At 44.6% G+C, this 27,583-nt stretch overlaps 1 protein-coding gene across 1 annotated transcript in view; it reads left to right on the top strand.

The window, feature by feature from the left end:
* Positions 1-27,583, top strand: part of LOC121282641 (tetraspanin-18-like) — a 144,494-nt gene that overhangs the window by 19,154 nt on the left and 97,757 nt on the right. The window contains exon 2 of the mRNA XM_041196459.1: positions 24,534-24,645. The gene's annotated coding sequence lies outside the window, so the exon portion shown is untranslated. The remainder of the gene's footprint in view (positions 1-24,533; positions 24,646-27,583) is intronic.

Raw genomic sequence — 27,583 nt, 5'->3', positions numbered from 1 at the left:
AGCTTCAGTGGTAGAATGCCCAGTCACAGCAACATTATCCCTTGAAACTCACTTCACAAGCCCATTCTCTACCTACACCTCCTCACCTTTTAAAAACCTGCACAAAGCATACCTGTTCAAGAAAGCTTTTAGCTTTTCTCAATCCTTCCAGAAAGTCTCCTTTTCCACCCTGTGCAGTGAAATTAAAGATGCTAGAAAATGGCAGTTTTATTTATTTATTTACGTGTGATTTGAGACCCATGTCAACACATGACTGAAGGAAGTCTTGTTGTCCACTAGGTGGTATCTTGGCCTCTGAGCCAGATGCTCCGGGTTTAAGTCCTACTCCAGGAATTGCTGCCTACGGAAGAAGCATTCATGACATAGTTTGCCGATTGACTATCAACCTGCTAATACTTCCAACATGTTCCCACTATTCTCCAAAGGGAAAAAGTATGTGCGAAGATATGAAACGGATAATCTGGACTGATGGTCCTGTGCATTATTGTAGGAGTAATGCATTGTCAGAGGCGGTGCCTTTTGGATGGATTATTAATCTAAGCCTCCTTGTCTACCTGTTCGGGTGCACACTAACAGGCTTTGATCTGAAGACAGCTGGATTTGCTGCAAAGGTGACATGTGGGCTGAAGAGTCCTTTTCATGGCTGAGGTCAAGTGCAGTGGTTTGGCTGCTCCTGTGGCTGAAAGCAGGCGATGTTAGAGAGGGTGACATGCCTCCCAATTTTAGCATCCATTAGCCACTGTAAATAAGACATTAGAATTCCTCAATTCTGAACGCAGTCTACCTGCTCTGTCAAATGCCAGACTTGTAAAAAATCTTCTGCTCTTTCCAGCAGCAAATATATTGAAATATCTTAATGAAAAATCTATAATATTATCAGCCCTTTCTTTAGTGTAGCTTGTTGCTACCATGAGGCTGGCTGAATCCCCTGCCAATAGGTGTTGGAATAACTGTCCTATGACAGGTTTGAAATATATGCAGCTCCTGCAACTCATGAAGTAAATCCACAATATAGTAATAACAGTATGAAAATAAGATCAAGGGTGGAATCATCCCAGATTTTCACAAAATCAGCTTACAAAGGCATGAAACCAATTTTTGGCCTTCTCGCCATGTTGTTCCCCTTCCTCGCCCACCTGCCATGAAACTCTATGCCAATGGGACTGGAAAATTTCACCCTTAGTCCTCACTATTAAAATGTTGGCATGGACAAGTATATCTGTGACGGGGGCAGAATCTTGCCCTTGGATGGCATGCGGGCCCCACCGGCTTGGCGGCCGGCAGACAGCCGACCCCCACCACTGAAATGGGGCCCACCGCGATTTTAAGTGGGTGGGCCAATTAAGGCCAATTAAGGCCTGCCCAGTGGCATCCCTGACAGGAAGCGCTTCCTGTACAGGGGGAGGGATTCCCCCTCTGTCAAGGTGCATGCGCGCGAAAGAGCACACTTCTCCCTGAGCCAAAATGCTACCTCAGGGAGGTTCATGACAGGTAAGTTAAGTGTAAAAATAGAAACATTAAAAAATTATTAACATGTCCCCCTCATGTGACAATGTCACACAATATGGGACATGTTAATAAAAAACACATAAAACTTTATTACTTTTTTATAAAACGGACATGAAACTTCATCCCGCTTGTGGATGAAGTTTCATGAATAATCTGGAGCCCGCTGAGGCTCCTGGCCTGCCCGCCAGCCTAAAGGTTGGCTGGGCAGGTCTTTAATTACTTTAATTAGCCTGTCAATGGCCTCAGTTGGCCATTGACAGGTCGGCAGGCAGACAGCTGATTTCGCTGTCCACTCGCCTTCCTAAAAATTTAAAGGGACCGGAATGACGTCGGGGATTCCTTCTGACATCATTTCATGTCATTTTCTCCTCGGCGAGTGGGCCCCGCCCCCAAATCGCCGAGGGGAAAACCCTGGCCAGGCAGTTTAGTAAGATCGAGGCCAAGTACATTATTCCCTTGTATTTGTTCATTCAGTACTTACTGTAAGTCCAGTCTGGCACCTTGAACAAGGTCAGCTTGGTCAGTGGTGGCAATAATGAGCCACTCTTGGCGATTGACCCACCAAAGAATATTCTACACCTTTACTATGCTCATTGCTTCCTCCATGTGGTATTCAACGTGGCAGAGCGTTCACTTGCTGAGGAATGTTGATCATCAGCAGGAGATTTCCTTGTCCTTCTTTGACTTGAAGCCATGCGATATGGGGCCCAGAGTCAACATTGTGGATTTGCAGGGCCGATCACCCTGATTGTATACCAATGTTCTCCATACCCATGAATAGTGACGGAGGAGCCTGGGACTTTGGCTGATAGGTATGGTCCTTTGATGTCCTGATTCGATGCCTAGGCCACTTTAAGTAGCCAGTCTTGTTGCGTTGTAGTGGTCTGATACAACAGAATGGCTTGATAGGCCTCTTCAGAAGGCAGTTAAGAGTGACCCTTTTTTGTGGGGCTGGAGACTCATATAGGCCAGACCAGACAAGTGCAGCAGCTTTCCTTTCTTGCAGCATATTAGTGAACCAGTGGCATTCTCTGGCATTATGACAGCGAGTTGTCACTTGATACCATCTTTTTAATTCCAGATTTTATTTTCTTTGAATTCAAATTCTCAGACTGTCATGGTGGGATTTGAACTTACATTCTCTGGATATTGACATACCATTGTTTGGGATTATTCTAATAAGATAATAGTGAAAAATAAAGCCAGATTTTGGTGATATTTCTCACGTTTAGAGTTGAAAAGCTGTGAACACTTCCTGGCTTTCCAAATTTTTGTCACAGAGATGGAGGGAGCTCTTAGCCCCAGTATAAATTCTGTGTATTTATTTTTACTGCAACAACATAGACATTTGTAAGGCATTTAGTTTTGCAAAAATAAATAATGACTGAGCCCTTCAGAGAGCTTGAAAATCATGGATATAGAGGGAATCGCAGGATAACCTTGCTGGAACTGGAGCAAATTATCATAGCAGCAGCACCTGTTTAGACAGAGGGATCTGTGACTCTGATACCTTCTTTTTGGAAATGCTTCAAGAAGAAGCAGCTTCTGCCATATACAGGCAGATGTGGAGCATAAACATTAACATAGGCTGCTCGGCCAAATGAGTCTGATTCTGTGCTGTAAACTTCTCTGTAACTCTCTATATCCTGGATTAAAGAATCAGCCTGGGGTTCCAGAGGACTGGAGCAATTGTGCATCTGCAGCCATTTGAATTTGCTATTTGGTCTGGAATTTTACACGGAGGTGATGCACCCCACCACCCGCTATTGCCACCCCCCACAACCCGCACCACCCCTCCGCCGCCCCCGACCCAGACCTCCAGCTGAAAGGTTGGGGACAACCCCACCTCCACTTGGCCAGATCACCCCGCAATGATTTAACAGCCATGGGGCTCAGGGCAGGTTTTCAGCTGGGAGAGAACGTCCCACCTCTGAAGGCTGCCAAGGGTGGTGGCAACCGCTGGGACGGCAGGCAGGCCGTCCCCACTGAAGAGCAGTCATGTTGCCAGGCCTTCCGGTAAGTCTTGGGTTTTGCTATGGCCAGTCTGGCAGGCCCCCAGTGAGTAAGGTGGGGGGGTGGGGGGAGGGGGTGGATTCGTCAGTGTAGAGAATGGGAACATGCAGGGGAGGGGTCTACCTCTGGGGGCCGGTGGGGGGTTGGGGGGGGGGGGGGGGAGTGGGGGGGTGATGCCCAAACAAGAGGGACAAACCTCAACCCGCCAAAAGGCCAACAGTTGCACCTGGCATCCTTTACCAGCAGCAACAGGGAGGGCCTTTACTGGCCATTAATTGGCCCAAGGAAAGGGTGTGCAGGTTGCCCGATGTCTCTCCCACCACGGGTAAAATACCAGATGAAATGGGTAACCAACGGCTATGGCGCTTGATTTTACAGTCTTCCTGCCTGCTTACAGTGGGGTCGGGTGGGGGAGGTGGGTGTAGAGGTGGGGGTGCAAAATTCCAGCTGTGATTTCATTCTGCTGGATCTTGATATGACGGTTGGTTGAGGACCCCACAGACCAGAGATAAAGATTATTGGGAACAGATTACCTCTTGTCTGTTTTAGCTGAGAATGTGGTACAGGAGAAAGACAAGAGATGTCAACAAAAAAATGTTTGTGTGAAATGTGTGGTATGTCTCTTGTCCGTTACTGCATTGTGTGTTTGTCTTTGTGTGTGTATGTGTCTGTTGAGTGTGTGTGGTGTGTGTAATGTGTCTGTTGGTTGTGTGTAATGTGTCTCTGTATGTATGTAATGTGTCTGTTGAGTGTGTGTGGTGTGTGTAATGTGTCTGTTGAGTGTGTGGTGTGTGTAATGTGTCTGTTGGTGTGTGTAATGTGTCTGTGTACGTGTGTGCAATGTGTCTGTTGGCTGTGTGTGGCGTATGTGTAATGTGTCTGTTGGGTGTGCGTGGTGTGTGTAATGTGTCTGTTGGATGTGCGTGGTGTGTGTGTAATGTGTCTGTTTGTTGTGTGTAATTTGTCTGTTGGGTGTGTGTGGTATGTGTGTAATGTGTCTGTTGGTTGTGTGTAATGTGTCTGTTGGTTGTGTGTGTAATGTGTCTGTTGGTTGTGTATGTAATGTGTCTGTTGGGTGTGTGTGGCGTGTGTGCATTGTGTATACTGCATGTTTGCAAACACCTTGTTTCTGGATGCGTGTGCATTGTGCCTGTGTTGTGTGTGCGTTCTAGGATTTTTGTATATTTTCATACTAGGGATGTGGGCTTCGCTGGGTAGGCCAGCATTTATTGCCCTTGAAAAGGGCAATTGAGTTCCTGCAGTGAGCAAGGTCCTTTGACAGTGCTGTTCCCTAGGGAATTCCAGGATTTTGACCCAGCAATGATAAAGAGACCTGTGCCTGCTGCCCCTATCCTTCAAGGTGGGAGAAGTCATGGGTTTGGAAGGTGCTATCGAAGGAGTTGCTGCAATACATCTTGTAGATGGTTGACTCTGCTGCCACTGTGCACTGGTGGTGGAGGGTGTGAATATTTAAGGTGATGGATGGGGTGCCAATCAAGCTGGCTGCTTTTTCCTGCATAGTATTGAGCTTCTTGAGAGTTGTTGAGTTGCAGTCATCCAGGCAAGTAAAGACTGTTCCATCATACTCCTGACTTGTACATTGTAGATGGTGGACAGGCTTTGGTGAATCAGGGGATGAGTCACATACCTAGCCAAGCTTTCCTTCACAAGTATTTATCCAATTCCCTTTGGAAAGTGGCTATGGAGTCTGCATCCTACACCATGTCAGACAGTGAGACCAAACTACAACGACTCGTGTTATTTTTGTGATCTTATTTGATGTTTCCTACTGTATATAATGCATGGAGGTCTTGTGGTACAGTGGGTAATGTTCCTGTGTCTGAGCTAGAAACTCTGGGTTCAAATCCCACTGCAGTACTTGATGGCTGAGGAAGGTACCGTTTATAACGTGGGAGAAAAAACAGTTTGGCTGTCTACCTGCAAATTTTCTCAAAACATGCCAATGGTGTGTAAAAGTGGATCGTGACACAGACCACAGAGTGATTGTTAATACACCACTACTGTTCATAATGCTGCTGTGAAGTGCCTTTGGCTGTCTTATTATGTTGAAGGTGCTATATAAATATAAGTTGTTGTTGTCTGTGTGTTGAGTATGCAGTGTATGGTATGTGTGTTAGCTCAGATCCAGCCAAAAAACATGCTATCTCTATCCTCTTCCTCCACCTCAGCTCTCACAAACCTGTGAATGGAAGATCCTATAGTTTCTACCTTAAGTTTAACTGATTATCTGGTGAGTAACCAAACCATGCAAATCAGGAAGATTCTAGGTTCAATTGTTGGAGTTGCGCTCACCCAGACAGTGGAGACGATTCCATCACACTCCTGACTTGTGCACTGTAGATGGTGGACAGGCATTGGTGAATCAGTCACCTAGCCAAACTTTCCTTCTCGAGTATCTATCTAATTCCCTTTTGAAAGTTACTATGAAATCTGCACCCTGCTCAGGCAGTGAGACCATACCACAACAACTCATGTGTTATTTTTGTGATCTTATCTGATGTTTCCTACTATATATAATGTATGGAGGTCTTGTAGCACAGTGGGTAATGTGCTGAGTTAAGTACTCTCAGCCAGAGCAGCGGAGGCGGTAATATAACTAGCTTTCAATCCCATAGGTTAGGGATTGTCATTTAACGACCCTTGTTTAGAATACAGATTTTTAAATGTTGGATGAAGACATGAAGGTCAGTGACCATTTGTTCCCCATAGCACTGTAGCCTGCCAATGCTTATTGTTTAGGCTTACACAAGCACACACCACACACACACACACACACAATACATACACACAGAAACATCACACACACACACACCACACACCACACACACACATAGACATCTCACACACTCTCACACAACACACACAGAAACATCACACACACAACACGCACTACACACACACACACAATTATCACACACACACTCACACACACTACACACACACAGAAACATCACACACACACTCACACACACACAATACACACACACACCGAAACATCACACACACACAATACACACACACACACACCGAAACATCACACACACACACACTCACACAGAAACATCACACAGACAATATACAAAACACAACCACGCACACAACACACACGCACACAACACACACGCACACAACACACAACATACAGAAACATGACACAAAACTCCCCCCTCCCCACACAAACACTCATACACATGCGGAAAAGTCACACACAACACCAACCCCCTCCCCCCAGACACACACACACACACACACACACACACACACACACACACACACAAATCCATGCACAGAAACATCACACACAATACCCCCTGACCCTCCCTCACACACAAACACATATACATACAGAAACATCAGACAAAATAACCCCAACACACACACAAACATTACATAGAAGCACAACACACAACCCCCTGCAGCCCACCCCCCACTACACACACACAAAAACATTACACACAACCACTGCGCGCCCCCCCCCCTCAAACGCACACACAAACACCACACACAATCTCCCTCCTCCACCCTGCCACATGACTATTTAAGCAACATGGATCCCAGTGGCTGGGGAATTGCAACCCTGTGAGCTATCAATGTCTCCTGTGAGGTGGAAAAATAATTAAATTGCAAATTCCAAATCCTGATTTGCTGTTCATCTGTTCTCATTGAATTTCCCCACAGATGCCCCAAACTGATCTCAGTGGTATTTTATTTTCTGTTCAGTTAACACTAAAATTCAGTGGAATATATCATGTTGAAGAGTGTGAAAAATATCATGTCCAATAAAATTCAAGTTTTGATGGCCAACTTTGGATTTTAGTACATAAATATTTGGTGGTCAGAAATTAAATATGTTGTATGTTTAAAATTTAGAAATTTGTCCTGCTATGGGAAATGTAAATGTAGTACACAACGAACAGAATTATTAGTCTCTTTTCACCCCAAGAAGCTGACAACTGTTTGAATATTCTCAAAAGGGGCAGGAGAATTTAAAGTGGCAAATGGTCCTGGGCCTCGACCAACAAAAGTAGCCATTCAATAAGATCATGACTGATTTTCAACCTCAACTTCATTTTCCTGCCTGTCCCCTCATCCCTTGATTCCCTGAGTATCCAAAATTTAAAGTGGCAACTCTAGACTTTAGACCCAACCAACAATAAACGGAGGTCAGCAACTTGCCCATAATAATGAGTGCAGAGTTACTGGCAATCTTGTTCAAAGTTGAGTCCTGAACCACTTAAAGTGCATGCAACTTTCTCCCAACTATTTTCAACACAGTAGAAACATTCTAACTTTGCTGTAACTTGGACAGAGTTCTGAACACTGGTCGGCTGTAGTGCCATAAATATTACTTTACAGATCTGCTTCAAAGATTGCTCTTACAGAACTAACGTATATTTTGCCAAAATAAACAGAGTAGACAGGAAAATATCATTAAACATGCTTCGAAGTGAGTGCCTAAAACCTGCAAAGCTGGCCAAGATCTTCACTTGCATACAATATACTGTGTGCACAGGAGCAGCAACTGCTTTTCTACATGTCTCTGAAAATGTGTGTGATATATGCCTCCTACAATTACTGAGTTACCAGGTTAGTGAAGACATTTTGAGAACTCTGCTAACTATGGTTATGAACTGTGTTAAGATGGTTGCTTAATGAGAAGCATGACAGTAATCATGGAAGATTAATCTAGCTATTGCACAGGGGAGCTGAGTAGGAGTGAAATCCTTTCAGCACATTCTTTGGCTTTTCATAGGCCAGTATTGGAACTTCCAAAAACATGAAGCCTGCATGACCCCATTCAATATTACCACCTTTTATCAACTCCAATATGATGGAGTGTAAGGACAGAATGTGGCTTAGATGTTTTTGGAAAATAAATTGTATTAAGGGAAATGATTTCAACTCTTGTGTGGGCTCAATTAACTGTGTCGCTACAATTGACTGCAAAACTACTTCATTGGTTGTAAAGTGCTTTGGAATGTCCACAGGTTGTGAAAGGTCCTGTATAAATGCAAGCCTTGCTTTCATTTGCAAGGGATACACTTCTTTCAGTGTTACCCCTTGCCTTGCTAGTGGCACTGACCTACCTTGGGAATCAGTTGGTTTAATTGCAGGAGAAACAATTCAAATTAGGCTAACATTTTTATTTCATTATAAACCTTCCAATACTAGATTTTTAAAAAAAACCCACTGAAAGACATACGATAAATGGATCTAAACTTAGAAAATCAGAACTTAACTGTTCTTGTTTGCATTGAAAAGTGGAATAAAAGCTTGACTGTCCGTCCATGGAATCCAGCAGAAAGGCAGTGAGGCCGAAATCTCACCACCAGTGTCACATTTAGTAAGCTCAGGAGAGCGTATTAAAGTTATTAGTGCCTAAACATTTTTTGAAAATATTGCAAATATCTGCACATGAAGCCAATGTGTGAGAAAGTTGAGTGGTGTGTGATTGTGAGATTAGCCATGCAATGACTGTTTCATTAAGTTACCAACTGTCTGACGCCACATGCTTATTGCCTTTTTTGGTTAAATGGATGCTGGGGTAAGATATGAAAATTTGAGCATTTGAGTCCACATGGATTACTACGGTTCAACTACCACCTTCTCAAGGGAAGTCAGGGGTGAGCAATAAATGCTGATCTAACCAGCGTCTCGTGCATAAATTAAAAAAATTTTTTTTAACTTGCATGTTCCCACATATAGAGATGCGACCAGATTTTGATAAGTTCTCTGTCTAATTTCTGCAAAGCACAATGGTTAAATTTCAGTGGCAATGATTCGACTCCTGTTTTGCGTTGAAATAAAATATATACTATCTTTTCCAAGTGGAAGGTGGAAGAAAAGCTTGCATCTATTTTCACCATTGCCTGGAGAGCAGGAGTAGAAAATGTACCCAATATTTCTAACACAACTTGAAAATTGACAGTACTTTTGATGCACTTCAGGCACTGTGGAATCATTAATCTCATTGTCTCTATGGAGTTGAAAAAATTCTGTGTTCAGGACCACGCACAGTGCAGCATTGATAACAATAAACATGAGACCCATAGTTTCAAAATTAAACTGAAATACTCATTTACCTTTGAAAGCTCTTTACTTTAGCTGGAAATAATTGGCCAAATTGATAAAATGCTGGTTTTTGGGGCGTGTTTTGCAGCTTCAAAGTGTTTTATGCTTTTAATTACTTCTGTCATGTTTCTTCAAATGAGATGGATTATAATGCAAAGGATCAACCACGAATTCCAGCTTTTTGCTATCACTGAGCGAAGAGTGTTAAGGATGTTATCTGGCATTGCCTCTTGGAATCTCTTCACAAATACAATCTTTTAATGAAAACAATGGCAGATACAACTGCTGCCAATCAGGGCCTGGTACAATGATTGCCCAGCAGGATGTCCAGTTAGTATGAAAACTGGCACATTTTAGTATGAATACACAGCCCCTTCAATAATTCAATTTGTTGGTGTGTGTAATGTTCATGGGGCAAGAGCGGAAAGCTGACAGTTGGAAATGAGCTGGCCATTATAAACCCCACCCTATTTTCCTTCCCATTGATTTCTACTATTTAAAGCATTGCTTATTATCTTGAATTAAGGCAAATGCCGATTATAGCAGAAGTCCACAACAGCCCAAGGCATTACCGCATTAATGGCTGTGGCCAGGCCATTGTCTCACTCTTTGCCCTGACCTGCGAGCAAAATTTCAGGGCCTAATTAATCTCCTGAGAGAAACCTTTCAAAACATATAACTGTGCGAACTTTTTCCTTAACTCCCTGAAGAAAATAGCAAAACTTTTGGACATCGATCTAACAGTGCAGGTTACATTATTCAACCCTGGCCAGCTGTATCCACAGATGAATTTTCCATCATGGGAACCAATGCATTCCTTAGAGTATTTATTCATTTATGTTCATGCTTATTATAATTTTCCATCCTGTTCTTAATCAAGTATTTTCTTAGCTCTTTTTAAAGGACTTAATTGAAATAGCATTAAATACATTTACACATTTAAAAAATGTATTCTAATCTCTCACCTTGCTTGTGGCTTCTTTGATTTTGTACTTGATCAGCCCTTCTGATCACCACTCTATGCACATTTCCAAACATTCATTTCATGTAACTGTCAAACCTTGCCTTGGGTTTTCTTCATTAGTGACTAATTCAGCTCCATTGAGTCTCTCTGAATTCTAGAGCCATCCACTTTGCTTCTTTCTGAGGCCTATTTCATAAATGTGAGAATATTACAGGAAACCAAGACCTGCACAATTCTTTTTTATTCATTCGTGGGTTGTGGTCATGGCTACCAAGGCCAGCATTTATTGCCGATTCCTAATTGCCTTTGAAAAGGTGATGGTGAACCCCCTTCTTGAACCGCTGCAATTCACATGGTGGAAGAACATTCACAGTACTCTTAGGAAGGTAGTACCAGGATTTTGATCCAGTGGCAGTGAAGGAATGGTGATGTAGTTCCAAGTCAGGATGGTCTGTGACTTCGAAGTGGAGGGAGGCAGAGGCAGAAGGGTGCGAACTTACAGGTGACGATGTGCCCATGCAATTGCTGCCAATGTTCTTCTAGGTGGTGGAGGTCATGGGTTTGGAGGGAATTATTGAAGAAGCATTGACGAGTTGCTGCAGTGCACCTTGCTTCTACTGTGTCCCAGTGGGGGAGAGAGTGACTGCTAATGGTGGGTAAATAGGATGCCAATTAAGTGGGCTGCTATATCCTGAATGGTGCCGAGCTCTTGAGTGTTGTTGGAGCTGCTTATGAGTAATGGAGAGCAGGGCAATGTTTTGGTATTTATTTTTAGGATACATTGGTAAATACATAAAAATTAAAAGCTGCTGAAATTTCAAAGTAGGATTGTATGGTGGGAAGCCCCATAACATGGCACTCCTATTCACATGTAGACTAAGACAGTAAATTTCAGATCACAGAATACAGGGATCTGCTTATGAAAAGAGCCTTTTGCCTTGATCCCAAAAATGAAGAATTAGGAGACAGTCTGAATTGTAACAGACTCTGACCAACTCAGAAGTCCTTTTACATTGATGGATCACAAGAGACTTGCAAGTCCTGGTGTGCTCTGTAAATAGTCAGTCTTGCTATCAATCTTAAGATATTTCTGGGAGCTGTAAGTGTAAATGCTTTGTGGGGATGGTAATTTACAGCTTTGTGGATTTTCCTGAGTGATTGTTTTGGAAGTCCATTTAACTAAATTCCTTGCTTTTCCAGATAGTTGTAGGCCTCTGATGAAAAATGTTAGCAGATATATTTTAAATGCAGTAAAGGCTGTTGGGCTGATACAGTTAATTATGTTCCAGTAAATGTGATAATTTTTCATGTCTTTATTGTGTCACTACCTTATGTCTAGTGGTCAGTATGCAATTTAGTGGAGATAACCAGGTGGCAGCTGAAAAGCATTTTAAAAAGAACTTGCAGCGATTTTATTAGTTCATTGCAAATTGTATGAAATTTGAATCAAAGTTTGACACAAAGACCTAGATTTTCGCCAAAATGGAGAGCATCTCCATTGTGGTGTAAATAGCGAAAATGGGCAACAATTCCAACCCTGCCCCAAACGCGGCACTTCCTATTTTTGTGGGGGTCAGACAGGATTAAGGCTAGGGTTTGTGTATTCATGTTTAATGCAGTCAGATGGCCACTTAAATCATCAGCTGCCTCCACTGAAGTGGGATTTTGGTACGGGCCAAAAATGTGAAACCTGGTGTTTGCAGCTTAGACCAGGTAAGAGCTAGTCTGAACTTTGTGGATTCATTGACAGTTCTTTGTCAGGGTATCCTGTTGGAGAGGTAAGGTACCCCTTTGGATATGATCCTGGGACATCTTTGGGAGAGGTAGGGCACACTCAAGGTTAGGTAAAGAACCCTGAGGGAGAGGTAAGGCACTCTTTGGTATAGGTAAGGCACCTTTTGAGATTGTTAACAGTAGACGTGGTTATGTGGAAAAAGTGCATAAACTCATTGGAACTGTCAAAGCTGTCAAAGAACTGTCAAAACTCATTGGAACTGTCAAAACTCATTGGGCCTGAACAAACTGTCAAGGGATTTAACTCTGTTGAACTTTTAATGTTTGTGCATAAAATGTGCATAAGCTCATTGGAATTGTCAAAGCTGTCAAAGAACTGTTAAACTGTCAAAGAACTATCAAGGCTGTCAAAAAACTTTAAAATCTGTCAAAGAACAGTCAAAACTTATTGGAACCATCTAAGCTTTAAATTTTTAAAAAGTGTGGAGTGCAAACGAAATCAGTGCTTGATAATTCATTCTGTCTGTTGGTATAAGTCTGAGGGCCTTCATTATGGGATTAATGCTACAATGACTGATTTTACAAGCTACCACTATCAGAGGGGTGCCTGTTAAGTGAACAGTTTGATTGACAGCTCTAAGTGGTTATAGACTAGAAATGTTTGTTTCCAAAAGAGATTAGTCAAAGGAATTTCCATGTATTGAATGTTTTTTTTTATCAACGAGAATGTTATGTTTGTTTAAAATAGTGACTCCATCAATAGAGACATAACTTTATTTTATGTCAGCATGGCTCCTGAGGTTTGCCCATGATGAATACTAGGTGAGTTGGCATGGAGGGGGTAAGGGCAAAGGGTGGTGGGTGGGGGGGCTGGGTTGGCATGAGTTGGCACTAAGTTGTAATGGAGCTATAAAGGGCCATGAGAATGAATGGGGGGCATTTTTTTATTCATTCATGGGATGTGGGCATCACTGATTAGCACAGCGCTTATTGCCCATCCCTAATTGCCCTTGAGAAGGTGGTGGTGAACTGCCTTGTTGAACTGCTGCAACCCATGTGCTGTAGGTACACCCATAGTGCTGTTAGGGAGGGAATTCTAGGATTTTGACTGAGTGACAGTGAAGAAATGGCGATATATTTCCAAGTCGGGATGGTGTGTGGCTTGGAGGGGAACTTCCAGGTGGCGGTGTTCCCGTGTGTCTGCTGCCCTTGTCCTTCTAGTTGGTAGCAGTTGTGGATTGGAAGATGCTCTTTAAGGAGACTTGGTGAGTTCCTGCAGTGCATCTTGTAGATAGTGCACACTGCAGGAACTGCGTGGGCTGGCATTAGACCCATGAAGATGAATGGGGGGCCTGGGTTGGCTTGGGGCTATGAGGGGCCATGGTGTTGGATAGAAGGGCATGGATTGGCATAGGGGATATGAGGAGCCATGGGGAGTGGGTGGGGAGCGTAATGTGGCATAAGTTGGCATGGGGAGTGTGTGGAGGTTTGGGGGTTGGTGGTGGGTGAGGATTGGGAGGACTGTTTTTGTTTTAATCATTTTTTTATTAAATTCAACAAAATGCCGGAGCACAGAGGCAGGCCTTCCATCCAGTCCAACTGTGCATCCAGCAGCCTCTGCATTCATTCCGGGGGCAGCAGGCCCTACTTCTGATCCAGCCCATTTTGCTGGAATGAAAACCGGAGCTGTGGGCTGCCATTTATTAAGGTCATATTCAAAGAGCTAGGAATCCTCCTGTCCCTGTGCACCCGACCAAGGAGAGAAAATCTGGCCAAACACCACTCTGAGAGTTTATTGCATGTCCCTGATTACCCTTGAGAGCAGTTAAGAGTCAACCGCATTTCTATGGGTCACATATGGGCCAGATAAGGTAAGGATGGCAGATTTCTTTCTCTAAAGAACATTAGTGAATGAGATGGGTTTTCACGACAATCAATGATAGTTTCATGATCACCATTATGAGACTATATATACAGTTGGTCTAAATGTATTTATGAACATTTTTTATAGTGATCCTGATAACTAAAGCAACAATCATTAAAATATAAACAAAGATACCTGGAAAAACTCAGCAGGTCTGACAGCATCTGCGGAGAGGAATACAGTTAACGTTTCGAGTCCGTATGACTCTTCAGCAGAACTGTTCTGATGAAGAGTCATACGGACTCGAAACGTTAACTGTGTTCCTCTCCGCAGATGCTGTCAGACCTGCTGAGTTTTTCCGGGTATTTTTGTTTTTGTTTTGGATTTCCAGCATCCGCAGTTTTTTTGCTTTTACTTTAATCATTAAAATATATTGGGCAGGATTTTCAGGGTCGTTAGGCAGACCTGGGAATGGTTGGGAAATGGTCCGCTGCCCGTGATCGGCCCCTGAGCGCGATTTCACGCTGAAAGGCTCAGCACTGCTGGGGTGGGGGCAGGAGGAGGGTGAGCACTGAAGTCAGCGCGGGCGTGGGGCAGCGCGCAATGAAAGTTCCCTGAAGGCAGTGAGCTGCCTCAGGGAGCTGAAGAATTTTAAAATCAAAAATAAAGCTTTGGAAATTCTGCAAAAAAGTCCCCACGTAGGACTCATTCACATGAACATATACGTAATAAAAATTATGTCAAAATATTTTTATTATTTTAAAAATTAATTTTGGAAACCTCATTCTACTCGTGGATGAGATTGCTTCAAAAATCTCTAGTAATTAATACTTTAATGGCCTTAATAGGCCTCTTAATTGTCGGTGGGTGCAGGGGAGTGCGCAACGCTCCTCCAACCGAAATAACATGTGAGTGCGCGGTGATGTCTAGATGCTCACCCGATGTCATCGTGCTCTATTTTATGCCCGATTGGGTTGGGCAGCACCTGCCTGTGGGACATAAAATTCTGCCAATTGTCTCAGCTCTTCTCACTTTAACAGCAACAATTTAAGTGTGGAAGGGAGAAGTCTCTTGCTAGTTTTGTGGCTGGAAACTACTTTCAATTGGTCAGCCACAGGAAATTTATTCTTCACATGGCTGGTGTGTTGAATATCGCACAATTAGATTTTGGCTGCAAAGAGAGTTGAGGACAGAGTGATCTCATTGAGTCTTTGTCCAAGAATTCCCTTTTCGATAGTGATTAATATTGCCAAGGGAATAATCCAGAGGTTCTAATAAAACACAATGCTCTTGTTGGGTTTGGTTAAATGATGCTGAATGTTTGGAACTGACATGAACTATAAATACAAACTAGAAATTCTATAAGAACATATGAATGTACAAATTAGGAGCAGGAGTAGTCCTCTTGGCCCTTCGAGCCTGCTCCACCATTCAATGAGACATGGGAGGTCTGACTGTAACCTCAACTCTACAATCCCGCCTACCCCTGATAACCTTTCAGCCCATTGCTTATCAAGACTGAGGTGCAGTCCCATGGGGAGAAAAAGTGAAATTGAAAACCTAAGGGAACTATTTATTTCTCACTTCTCCCCTCCCCTTCACCATTTTATGGAGTGGAACACATATGCAGTAGAATATCGTTTGACATTTTGGTTAAAAAATTCTTGTCAGCACAGTGATGAGGTTGAGTTATTCTCCTTCTTAATTGCTACGGTAATGTCAAGGTGAAGAGTTTTCCTTTGAGTCCTAATGTAGTTTATTAGAAAACAGTGGAGCGGTGACTGTTGGCTGGGCATACAGAACATGCAGCATTGTGGGGTTCTGCTGGGCTGAATTGGACATCTGCTTTTTAAGGAGCTGCTTTGGGCTGAGGGGAAAAACTCTGTCAGTGAGTGGCCTAGTGGGGAGGGAGACCTTACTTGAGGGTTTCCGTGGCTGTAAGAAAATGGATTTCATTCATCTGCGCTCCACCTGAAGGCAGGTCCTTGGCTCATCTTCTGCTGATGCTTCTGAACTGTTTTCTTGGCAGTTTTTAATCAGTGGTAGTTTGACTTGTCTTCTACTCACAGCGGCGTGTCAAGGAGGCAGGTCCCAAGTCTACCTCAGCCAGAATAGGAATTGAAGCTGCGCTGGTGGTGTTATTCTGATCCACACACTCGCCATTTAGCCAACTGAGCCAGGCCTCCTAAGGAAATGGCTTTATGGAACAAAATTCTGCTAATTTTTCTACCATTTTGCACTAAAATGAGGAAGTACTTTGAACAAAAATACTTTGATCAGATGTTTTAAAAGAATTTTGGTGTATAAACACATTACCCCTTAAATCAATCTGTTAACATAGCCCTTTGTCTCCCAGTTCCCAACTATTAACTAATTTTGATATGCTTTGATGTAACTCTTTCGAGTACAAACCCGTTTCCATCTGTTTCAGATGAAGTTACATTGTTTCATAGTTTGCCATTGTGAGATTTGAATTCTTGATCTTGGGGTTACAAGCCCAGTACCATAACCACTTGGCTATTTAGGCCAAGCTTATGCTTTGATGTAACTCTTTCGAGTACAAACCTGTTTCCATCTGTTTCAGATGAAGTTACATTGTTTCATAGTTTGCCATTGTGAGACTTGAACTCTTGATCTTGGGGTTACAAACCCAGTACCATAACCACTTGGCTATTTCGGCCAAGCCCATGCTTTGATGTAAGGGGCAGATACAAAGCTAAGGACCTAATTGTCTAATTGGGCTCCAAATGAAGAGATTAATGTGGAAGCTTTTAAAGTTAGTGGAGGAAACTCATTAAAGCCAGGAAACATAACTTTTAGCCCTCTGATGCAATTACCTGGGTAAGTATTACATTTGGGGCAGAATTTTCCTGTTGGTGTGTGGGGGCGGGCCCCGCACATCCGCGCATAAAATGAAGCGTGGTGATTTCAGGTGAGCGTCCAGACATCACTGCGTGCCATTACGATATTTTGTTGGGCGGGCGTGCGATGATATCCACTGCACACCTGCCATTAATTAATGGGCCAATTAAGGTTCTTGACTTACCAATCGATGGCGATTTTTAGGCGTCCGAACAATCTTTGGATCGGTGCACAGGCGCAATGGGCAGGCGGGTAGGACACATTTGTATAAAACTCATCCACAGGCGGGATAAGAAGGGTCACTGGGGTTGCAATTGTGCTATCTCAAAGATTGATTTTTCAAAGTTTTTGAAACTTGCCCGTGTGATCTGCAATACCTTAAAACACATACAAGCTGCTTTGCCTGGATTCTTAATCCTCAGGTCAGCACCCTGCAGTGAGGAATCTTTTTTGGGTCTGCAGATTTCTGGAAACCTTCCCATAGCCTGGGAATGGGAGCTGAACTCTCCAATGGAGTCACCTCCTTTGAGGAGGAAGGGAGGGCTAGAAAGGGGCGGAGGCCAGGAGTGCACATTCACCTCCAGTGGAGCCACCTTTGGGAGGACAAGGGGAGCACAAGGGGCACAGGGCCAAGAGGTGGACCAAGGCCGAAGGAGCTGCAGACGATGCCACTATCCTGCTGTCAAGGTATACAGGTGGTAAAGCAGTTACCTCAATATGTCTGAGGTGCAATGCCGAAGGAAGCTCTCTTTCTCAAGGGAGACAGTCAACTATATCTGTCAGATGATTGGGCCTGAGATCTCCACTAACTGTGTGGGCAGACATGCCATGCCAGTGGCTCTGAAGGTCAAAGTTGCCCTCAACTTCTATGCCTCTGGCTCCTTCCAGGGGTTGGTGGGTGATCTTTGCGGTGTCTTCGAATCAGCTGTCCACATTTGTGTCAAGCAGGTCACAGACGTTCTGTTCAGACGGGCATTGACCTGCATCCACTTCCATTAGGACCAGGCAAGACAGACACAGTGAACCAGAGGCTTCATGGCCATTGCTGGCTTCCCTCACGTCCAGGGTGCAATAGACTGCACACGTGGCCATCAAGACACCAGCAGGTGAGCCCGGTGCCTTCGTCAACAGGAAGGGCTTCCACTCCATGAACGTGCAGATAGTGTGTGATCACAGGATACAGATTTTACAAGTCTGTGCAAGGTACCCAGGCAGCTCCCACGACGCCTACATCTTCAAACACTTCCAGGTGCCGGGGCTCTTCACTGCTCTGGCCCGGCTGGATGGATGGCTGCTGGGTGACAAGAGCTATCCCCTCAGAAGGTGGCTCATGACGCCTCTCCGCCATCCAAGAACAGAAGCTGAGCAGTGTTACAATAGGACCCACGCCTCCACAAGGGCTGTCGTGGAGAGAACCATCGGTCCTCTCAAGATATGCTTCTGATGCCTGGACTGCTCAAAGGGCGCACTCCAGTACCCCCCAGATCGTGTTTCGGTGACAGTGGTTGCATGCTGCATTCTCCACAACCTTGCGCTGGAAAGGGGGGACATTGTGGACGATGAAGATGTAGACGCAGTGGCTGTGGCTGCACACGATGAGTCCAACAGTGAGTCCAAAGATGAGCACTCACAGGGAAATGCTGAGGGGGTGACCTGGGCATATCGCAGGGAGGCAGGGACACCTGGGAAGCTTTAATCCAATGAACCTTCAGCTAGCACACCACAGATGGACCTACAGAACAAGCCTGGGCTATAGGTTCCATACTCGATACCTATTTGCCAAAACCTCCAGGTTAGGAACAGTAACTAAGGGCTTTGTTAATGAAGCTGAATGTCTCACAAAGCACTCCTAACATTTTTGGAAACCATACACATGCAGAAGAAAAGAGGCACCCTCAGCCATGTCTGAATTTAATATCACAGGCAAAGAAACTTAATGAACCAAAAAGACACGGATGTTCCATTTCAAAGCAAATCATCAAGACTTCATCTCAGGCGAACACAAAAGCACCAGTAATAAACCCATGGTGTGCCTAAGGTGCCTTATGTTTACGTTTCCAGGTGCTATGTCTGGGTGCTGCCCCATCGCTGGGAGTGGCATCTGAGACATCCTGCTGACTCTTCTGTCCTGTCAACCTCAATGACCTTGGCTGTCGTCCTCTGGCCTGTGGAGCCTGTGCTGGCCCCGCCTGGGATGGAGCTGCCAGTTGCACAGCTGGAATCTCCCCAGTCATTGCAACCTCACCGGATGCTATGGTCACTGGGAGAGGGGCAGAGGAGCTGCCGCCCTCTTCCAGAGCACCCTGAGAGGTACCCACAGAGATTACAGGCAGCTGCTGCGCTGACGTGAGGTCGCTTCGGACCTCCCTGCTGGGTCTCCTGGAGATGGCTCTCCACGAGAGTCACCACTCTCTCCATGGAGGACACATGGCGCTCAGACATGTAGCTCATTGCTTTGACAATTGTCCGCGTAGGCTCCTCCACCATGGAGGCCAAGCCAAGCATAGCATCATGTATCTCCCCCAGATGCTCCTGCACACCCGGCTGCATTTCATGCCCCTGCTGTGTAGCGGACGACTCCAGAGACACATCATCAGGCACCAACTGAGCATGTGCCTGATCCCCTGCAGTCCTCCAACTGTTGGTGCCATGGGCACTCTCTCTCTCTGCCAGCTCCTTCAGCGACTGTGAAGTGCCCTCACTGTGCCCTGGGACACTAGCCAATGTTCTAACTCCCACCACCTCCCACCTGCGCTGGTGCCTGCCTGGCAGAGATGGTGTGACATTGGTGAGATTTCAGGGCCTTCAGCTATGAGAGGGGGCCTCTGCTGCTCCTCCTCCTAGCCCTGTTCCACTGATGGTGAAAGGAAGAACAAGGACATTGGATCAGTTAACGTGGAGACAATGTCAATGTGCATCCCTGTTCCCCGGATCATTATGCGCTTATCCTTCCATAGGCAATGGTCAAGCCATGTTGTAAAATTAAATCAATTAACATTCAGCACTGCCATGGCTGTTGGGAGAACAATGCTGACCTCACTGTTGGGCATAAATACCTGGCCGTGGCACCCTAGCCTCACCGACACCAGTGGACCTGGGCACATGGCGCCTCTCCAGATCCAGGGCCTCCTGCTCGAAATGGCTTAGAATAGCGATCTGTGCCTGGCCGCCACCGGTCCTCGCACGCTCTGCCGCGTTATGAGCATTCTTCTCCTGAAAATGAGAGAAGAGTATTGATTAGTGCAACTTGCACATGGACTGTCTTCACACACGGCCCACCCCAACCAGAGTGGGACATATCAGGGCTCCAGTGCCTCCTCACCCCACTGCTGCCGAACACACACACAAAGATTCTAATCCTGTTCCCCAGCACCCCCACACCTCCCCTTAGCCACATGCTGCCTACATCACAGGGGCAGCAGTGGGGGAGAGCTGACCTGCTGGGTTAAATGACTAATGCCAACATTGTCCTCCCCCTTCCAGAGCACTACAAGTCATTGAGTGCTTGCGACGCTGGATCCAGGTGCACCACACCACGTCGCGGGAGCTCACCACCTCCGCCACCTCCTCCCAGGCATGTTTTGTCATGTGTGTGTGGCGGGGGGCGGGGGGGGTGCGGTGGGGGTGGTCCTCCTCCTGTCCTGGGGAACCAGCATCTCCTGCTGTGCTGCCACCTCCTTGAGAAGGGCAGCAAGGCAGTCATTGGAAGAACGAAGGTGGCACACTGGCCCCACACCCGACCCTCCGACCTGGCCTGCCCCGACGGCCTACCCTCTGGACTTGCATAACCTCCATTGTCCCTCTGTAGAGCTCTTTGCCCAGCCATTGCAAGCAGCCTTTCCAAGGCTGCCAGGCCCGTCCTTTATACAGGCCACCAGGTCACCACTGGACCCGGTGGACTGAGCGTGCTCGCCGCCGGCCGCTCACTCCCCTATGCATGGGAGTTGGGAAGTACGCTGGGCGGGCCTTAATTGGCCCATCCGTGTAAAATGGCAGTGTGGACCTGATTGCGGGCGGCGATCGGGTCCGCGCCCACTCCAGCTCTATTCCCCCCCACCCTCCAACATCCAGAAAATTCTGCCCTTGGTTGCAATGACCATAGTAGATTACCAGAGTTACAAGCCATGAAATTCAGCCTGTTTCTTCGGCACTATCGATGATGTTTTGTCTCCAAGGTAGCATCTATGGCACACATGCAGATGTCTGGTGCTAGTTGCTTCAGATGGCATTTTGGTGAGGGGATCAGCATCATGTGGGGATCTTCCACTGGAAGTATATGCAGAGTAGGCAGACCATGATATCACCGATACCAGTGCTGCCATTTTGGCATTCAATGCTCATGCACAACTGAATGCCCAATCAGCAGCAGGAAGGACCTCCCTCCACCATCCCATCCCCATCATCATCATCATTTCAAGGGATTGTCCACGACTTTCAGGTTGGTTGCTGATTTATTTCTACTGATTCTTGCTGTGTTTATTGAAGTGTTTGGTGGTTTCCAGAGTAGTCTGCAGTAAGTGTCTTAGACCTGCCGGATGACTTGGCCCTAACTGCAAGGATTCTTCACAAGTCTGTTGCTCCCAGGTATGGGGGTAGTAGTTTGCATTACTCTTGGACTACAGCCTGACAGGGAGAAAGAGCATTGGTAGCACAGAGCAGGACAAGCTGCTCGAAGAGGAAGGTGAAGGGAGAGTAGGGCTTTCAGCAGGATGACATATCCACCCAGGAGGTTCAAGGAACAATTGTCCTACCGTTGAACACTGATAACTACAGCTATGACAGTGCAGTATGAGCCTCCATAACCTCAATCTGAGCTTCTGCTGCAGCGCTCAGGCTATTGGGTGGCTTTTGCTTGTGCTACAATGGAAGCTGAGACAATGCCTATCAGAAACTTCGTGGTTGGATTGCAAATGTTCTTCATGGAGATGGGTGCCACTTCTACACTGGAGAGGATGGGTTCTAAGTCACAAAGCTCTGTGCTAAGCTGATGGTGGACTCCTCTATTCTCCTTGACATTAATTGCAGGCTTTCTGACAGGCCTGCTAATGCACAAGTATTTCATTGCGCATACCCATCAGCTTCCTCCTGTAGGCTGCCCCAATGAAGTCCTTGTCTGAGTCCTATGCGGCAGAACGCATCTGTGACCTTGCCCTGCGATGAGTTGGCACCTGCATTACTCTAGTCCCTTGTCCTGGCTGCTGACCACTTGTGCCCAGTATCTTACCATGTGCTGATCTTACCTTTAAGATATTCTCTAAAGTAGGCGCATTGTCAATATCTGAGCTGATGACTGCAAATTTGAGATTGAGTGATGGTGTTTCTTCTTCATCACTTTCTTCCTGCTCTTCCACCTCTTTTTCTTTCACCACCTCCTGATCAGGTTGCAGTTCTTGGTTATTATCAAAGAGAAAGGCACAAGGGTAATGTTACCATGAGGGAAGTGGGAGGGAAAGCAAGGGGTGTTTGCATGATGTGCAGCTTGTAAATCAGCAGAGATTGTGCGATAAAGGGGAAGTGGGATGCTAGAGGAGGATTAGGAACACACCATCACCTTTAATGGTTTCAGCCTTGCCATTGGCCAAGGCCTCAGCTATGACTGTTCCATTGACCATGAGCACTGTTTCATTCATGGAGGTAGGCGTATGGGCTTACAGTTTAAGTGACTACAAACGGGCCTCAATTGGCCCCCGGGTAGGAAGGCTGCCTGCAAGCCTTCCCACCTGGGATTTGATCAGAGGGAGGTGGGAGGGCGGGAGAGGAGAGGGATCTCCACCTTGCGACTCACTCATCTGATCACACCTCCTGCCTCCAAACTCACCTCTGGAACATGGGGGAGGATGGTGGGGGTGGGGGTGCAGGGCATTAAATTCCACCCCATGTCTTTGAGCATTTACCGTAGTATTTTTAATGCTTGCTGTTGTATAATGTATTTATTTATTTGATAAGTCTGGGTATTTATTTTACCTAGAAATACATTGTTTTACAGAATAAGGATTGTTTTAAATTGTCTTTTATCACTCTAGAGTTACAAACAATGTCCATTTTCTGTTTCAACCAGTTTAGTTAATGAAAGATTTGACATGTGCCATTGAATAGGAAGATCTTCTAATGTCCTATGATCATTAGGTTTAGGTTAGAAGTTAATCACTAATGGATTTATTTGTTGTTAGTGACTCACCATTAGATACAACTGAGCCACAAAATGGCCACAGGCCCTAAAACTCAGTTGAGTTCAAATGCCATTTTTTTCATTACCTTTGCTTCACTGATCTCACGTTTGATCCTTTTTGCACTGACACAAATATTCATCATGCTGTAGAGACAGCTGTTCCTACATGGTTCCACGTCTACCATATAAACTGCAACCATTCAAGCAGCTGAGCAAAAATCAAGTCTCAAGGCACAATCCTGGTGCTGATTACTATACTTTCCAATCTTAAACATGGTACTGAGAAACATATTTTGTATGTACAAGATTTTTGGCGGTGTTCTTCCAGTATGATTGTCTGAAGTTCAGCTTTAATTTTGGAAAAAAATTGGATGTTCCTGAGGTGAATTCTTAGCCATCCATCATGCGTCACAACAGGACCCATCCTTTGGACTGGGAGTTCAATATTGAATCTTTTGAACCTAGAGGTCAACTCCAGAAAGCTACACTGTAATGTGTTTACTACTGTGAAGATATTGTCATGTTGTTGGCTTGTGTTCTTTGAGACATTGTGGAATTTAAATTTAATATTCTGGTTCATCATTAGAAACCTCCCTGACAGATGTCTCAGCCTAAAAAAGGGGTTCAGAGAACCCTTCACTTTCTTTTCATTGTGTAACATTTGGATTGTGCATCCACACTAACATTTATTAAAAATCTTTTAACTTCATTCCCTCACCTGGCAAACGCATTGTCAAAACTCAATTCAGCTTAATCCATCTGGCCAAATTTAGAAATACCCAAACAAATTCAAGATGACTCAATTGAGATTTGGAACTGACTGAGTGCTGAACTTTAGTATATTTTAATACTACCGGATTGGTCACAGCCTCGTAAATATCCTCTCAACAACAAAAAAACTGTTTTTATAAAGCACTTTCATGAGAATAATAAATTGAAAGCATTTTCAGTTTACAGAATCTGACAATTATATCCCAGATGAAAAGACCGGGGGTAACCAGTTCAGGGATAATTAAATTCAGTGTTAACAGATGAAAGGGTAAAGCGTTTGGCATTCTTGTAGAAGCATGTCATACCAATATGCCAGAGGGCATTAAAAAACAGACAGCAGTCAAAGGGGCAGTGAAGGCAGATATTCAACAATCACAAATACCCAATTTAAGAATACAGTGAATTCTGATATCTTTGAAAACACAGAAGGACCAATGTTACTGAGACTGACACAATGTTCGATGCTTATATATTTTTCTGAGCAAGGGTTACATTTCTTTACTAATTAGTTCTTGCTCTTTGGAGTGCAATTAATGTATCTCCTTTGTGTTTAGGCGGCTGTTACATTGACACCATTGATCACCTCTGCTCCCCTGGGAGCTTGTCGTACGCTGGTCACTATTGATAGGAACTGGAAAGTCAAAGAAACGCATCGAACACCTTCAGGTAGGTGAATCCTTCAGATTATCTGCCCAACTATGATTGAAAAACAGAAAGAAAATAGTATTTTTACAAGTTAATATTTGAGGGAAATGAATCAAATGTTAAGAATGACTCTGTTTATTCCTTAGTACTTCGTTTAAATGTAACAGATGTCTTAAGCACATTGACAGGAAAACACCTTCAGAGAAAATAGTAACATTGAAAGCTTCCAGTCCAGGTTAGGGTTCATGTAAGAAAAATAATAGACCAGCTCAGATTCATTCCAATGAAACAGGAGAGAGGGCCAGTTTGAATTAATTTGTGATAGTTCTGCATTTTCTGATTTAATTTCCTCTGACGAAGAAGCTGATTATTTGTTATTAAGTATTGCAAAGGAGGTGTAATTACTGCTATACAAATAATAAACAAATGGATTTGTACATGCTAAATGTCCAACAATCTGTATTTGTTGAATCTGTCAGTTGACCAATTTTTTAAACCGTGTGGGAACTTTGCTATTTTACAAAGTGCTGAGGGTGAGACTCTTGGGGTGGGGTGGATTTTAACCCCTAAAACAGACCAATATGGGTTGGGTGGAACTTAAAGTGTAAAAAATCTGAATCCTTACCACAATCCGCCTCTAACCCTCCCACTTCAAGTTTAACAGAGGCGGAACAGGCAACCAGCCCACGCTCAGGAGGTGTGACAGCAATTTAAATGTTCTATTGAGGCTGTATATCTCAAATTTATCTACCGTTTCAAATTTAACTCTGGCCAGCCGAGTCTGGTAGGGAAGGATTGCTGGATCTAGGATGTAAGTGTATTTCTATTTACCTGCTGGATCCGAATACCAGCCTTACCAACTCTCAGCAATTGAACAACCTCCTGACTCTTCTGCATCTCCCCCTGAATTCCCCCACTCTCCTCCAAACCCCTGCCTCTGATCCCTCCAATCTTCCTCCTTTCACCCTATATTTGACCGCTCCCCACCAAAAGCATTTGGAGCCTTTCTCCATAATTGGACTCAGACTCCTGGGATTAGGCCCACCCACTGTGACTGGGGTCAGGGGTCAGATAAGCATTCCCCCCATCCCCCTGACCAAAACACTGGGATCAGATAGAAATCTGCTAGTTGTGTCACACGCAATGCTGTTGAGTTAGAACTCTACAAATTGCAGAGAAACTCTGGCTTCCAGGTTTCTCGCATGCTACTTGCAGTCCCTGCACTCAGCAGGGCACAAAGTTAAAATTTTCCTTTTAAACTGTTTGCTTCCTTTTGTAAAATTTCCCTACAAACTACAAACTTTGAAGGTTGCAAATTCTGGTTGGAAATATTCCTGTAGGATTCATCACATGACTTCCTGCCTACAACCTCTCCACTCCCACATTGGTTCATCAACATGGCCATTCTGACAGGGCACCGGCTTCCCAAGCTGATCATGAAGTGAATAGACTCTTCATCAGCTTATTGGATGATACTTGACTGTCAATCAAACAGCTTTTCTCCCCACCTCTTAATATTTTTATAGCTACAAAAACAAAAATATGCAGGGAAAATTTAAGATGAAACACAATTTTATTCCCTCTATACTGAATTACTCAGGGCAGAGTCAGGAAATTAATTTGTAATTCCTGGAAACTTCATGGTAAACCTATAGGGGGAGGGGGGTGCGTGCGGAGGGGGACGCCCGTGGTTAGCAATCTAAACACCATTCATGTCTAAAGGGTTTGGTGGCTGACTTATTCCAGGCATCATCCTGATTTGCTTAAGGGCTTTGTGTGAGTGTAGTCTGGAAATGATGTTCTCTTTCCTTTTCTCTCTTTCCATGTGAGGAATGTGGAGCTTGTGGCTATTTGTGAACATTCTTCCACAACTCATCATGTTAGAGCAACGCCCTGAAAAAGGGAACCTCTTTTGTTAAGTGTATATTAACAAAGAGATAATACACAACGCCATTGTCCTGAATAATAATCTTTAAATAATCTGGATACTGTAGTTAAAACTAGCATAATATCATTACTTTTTAAAGAATTTTGTAAATACAGAATAAAGTATTCTTCAAATAGTAGGTTTCCAGCACAAAGTAGTATATAGATATGCTTCCAAACTGTAAACCCTTGATAATTTTATGCTGTTATACCCAGTGAAGGCATGCCCTAATCATCACTTTCAATATGGGAGATGCTTATATGGAGGCTTCTGGAACTATCTTTTGTTTTTTAAAATGGACACTAACCTGGTGACTAAGATGGCTGCCAAGGGTCAGGTAACTACCAAATTCAGCACAATTCAAGCTTCTGGAAAGTTCCTTATTGAATCACCCTGGGTGGGGGACACCCCTTGAATAGACATACCCAGACAGCACTCCTCTGTGGAATCCATACCTGCCATTGTTCACATACTCCAAACTCAGAATCAATGGACTTTTAGACTCCATGGCCTGAATTTTCAGTTCAGCGGGCAGGTGCGATCGGCAGGCCCAGGAGCGGTTGGAAACGGACCGCCGATCGCAATTATCCCCCGACTGTGATTTCACACTGACTGGCCAATTAACGGCCAGCCAGGGTGAAGTGTGCACTGATAGGATCAGCGCTGCCTGGATTAGCTGGAGGACGAGTGCTGAAGTCAGCGTGGGCACAGCGGAGTGCGGAATGAAAGCCCCCTGAAGGCAGAGAGCTGCTTCAGGGAGCTGCAAAAAAAATAAAGATTTTAAAAGCTGGAAAAAATTCCCACGCATCAGAATCAGTCACCGGAACATATGGATGTTGAAAATTCTGTGCAAACATTTTTTTTCCATTAATATTGGAAACCTCATCCCACCCTTGGATGAGGTTTCTTGAAAAATGCAAAGGCCGCCTGACCGATTCACCCGCCCGCCAATCGCACGGGCAGTGAAAAATCCCAGTTAATTGCGACGTTAATGGACTTAATAGCCCTCTTAATTGGGGGTGGGCCGCTTCC

The sequence above is a fragment of the Carcharodon carcharias genome, chromosome 9, assembly GCF_017639515.1.
Source record: "Carcharodon carcharias isolate sCarCar2 chromosome 9, sCarCar2.pri, whole genome shotgun sequence".
In the NCBI taxonomy this organism is placed as follows: Eukaryota; Metazoa; Chordata; class Chondrichthyes; order Lamniformes; family Lamnidae; genus Carcharodon; species Carcharodon carcharias.
Note: the sequence above shows the minus strand (reverse complement) of the source record. Positions and strands in the feature narration are given on the sequence as shown.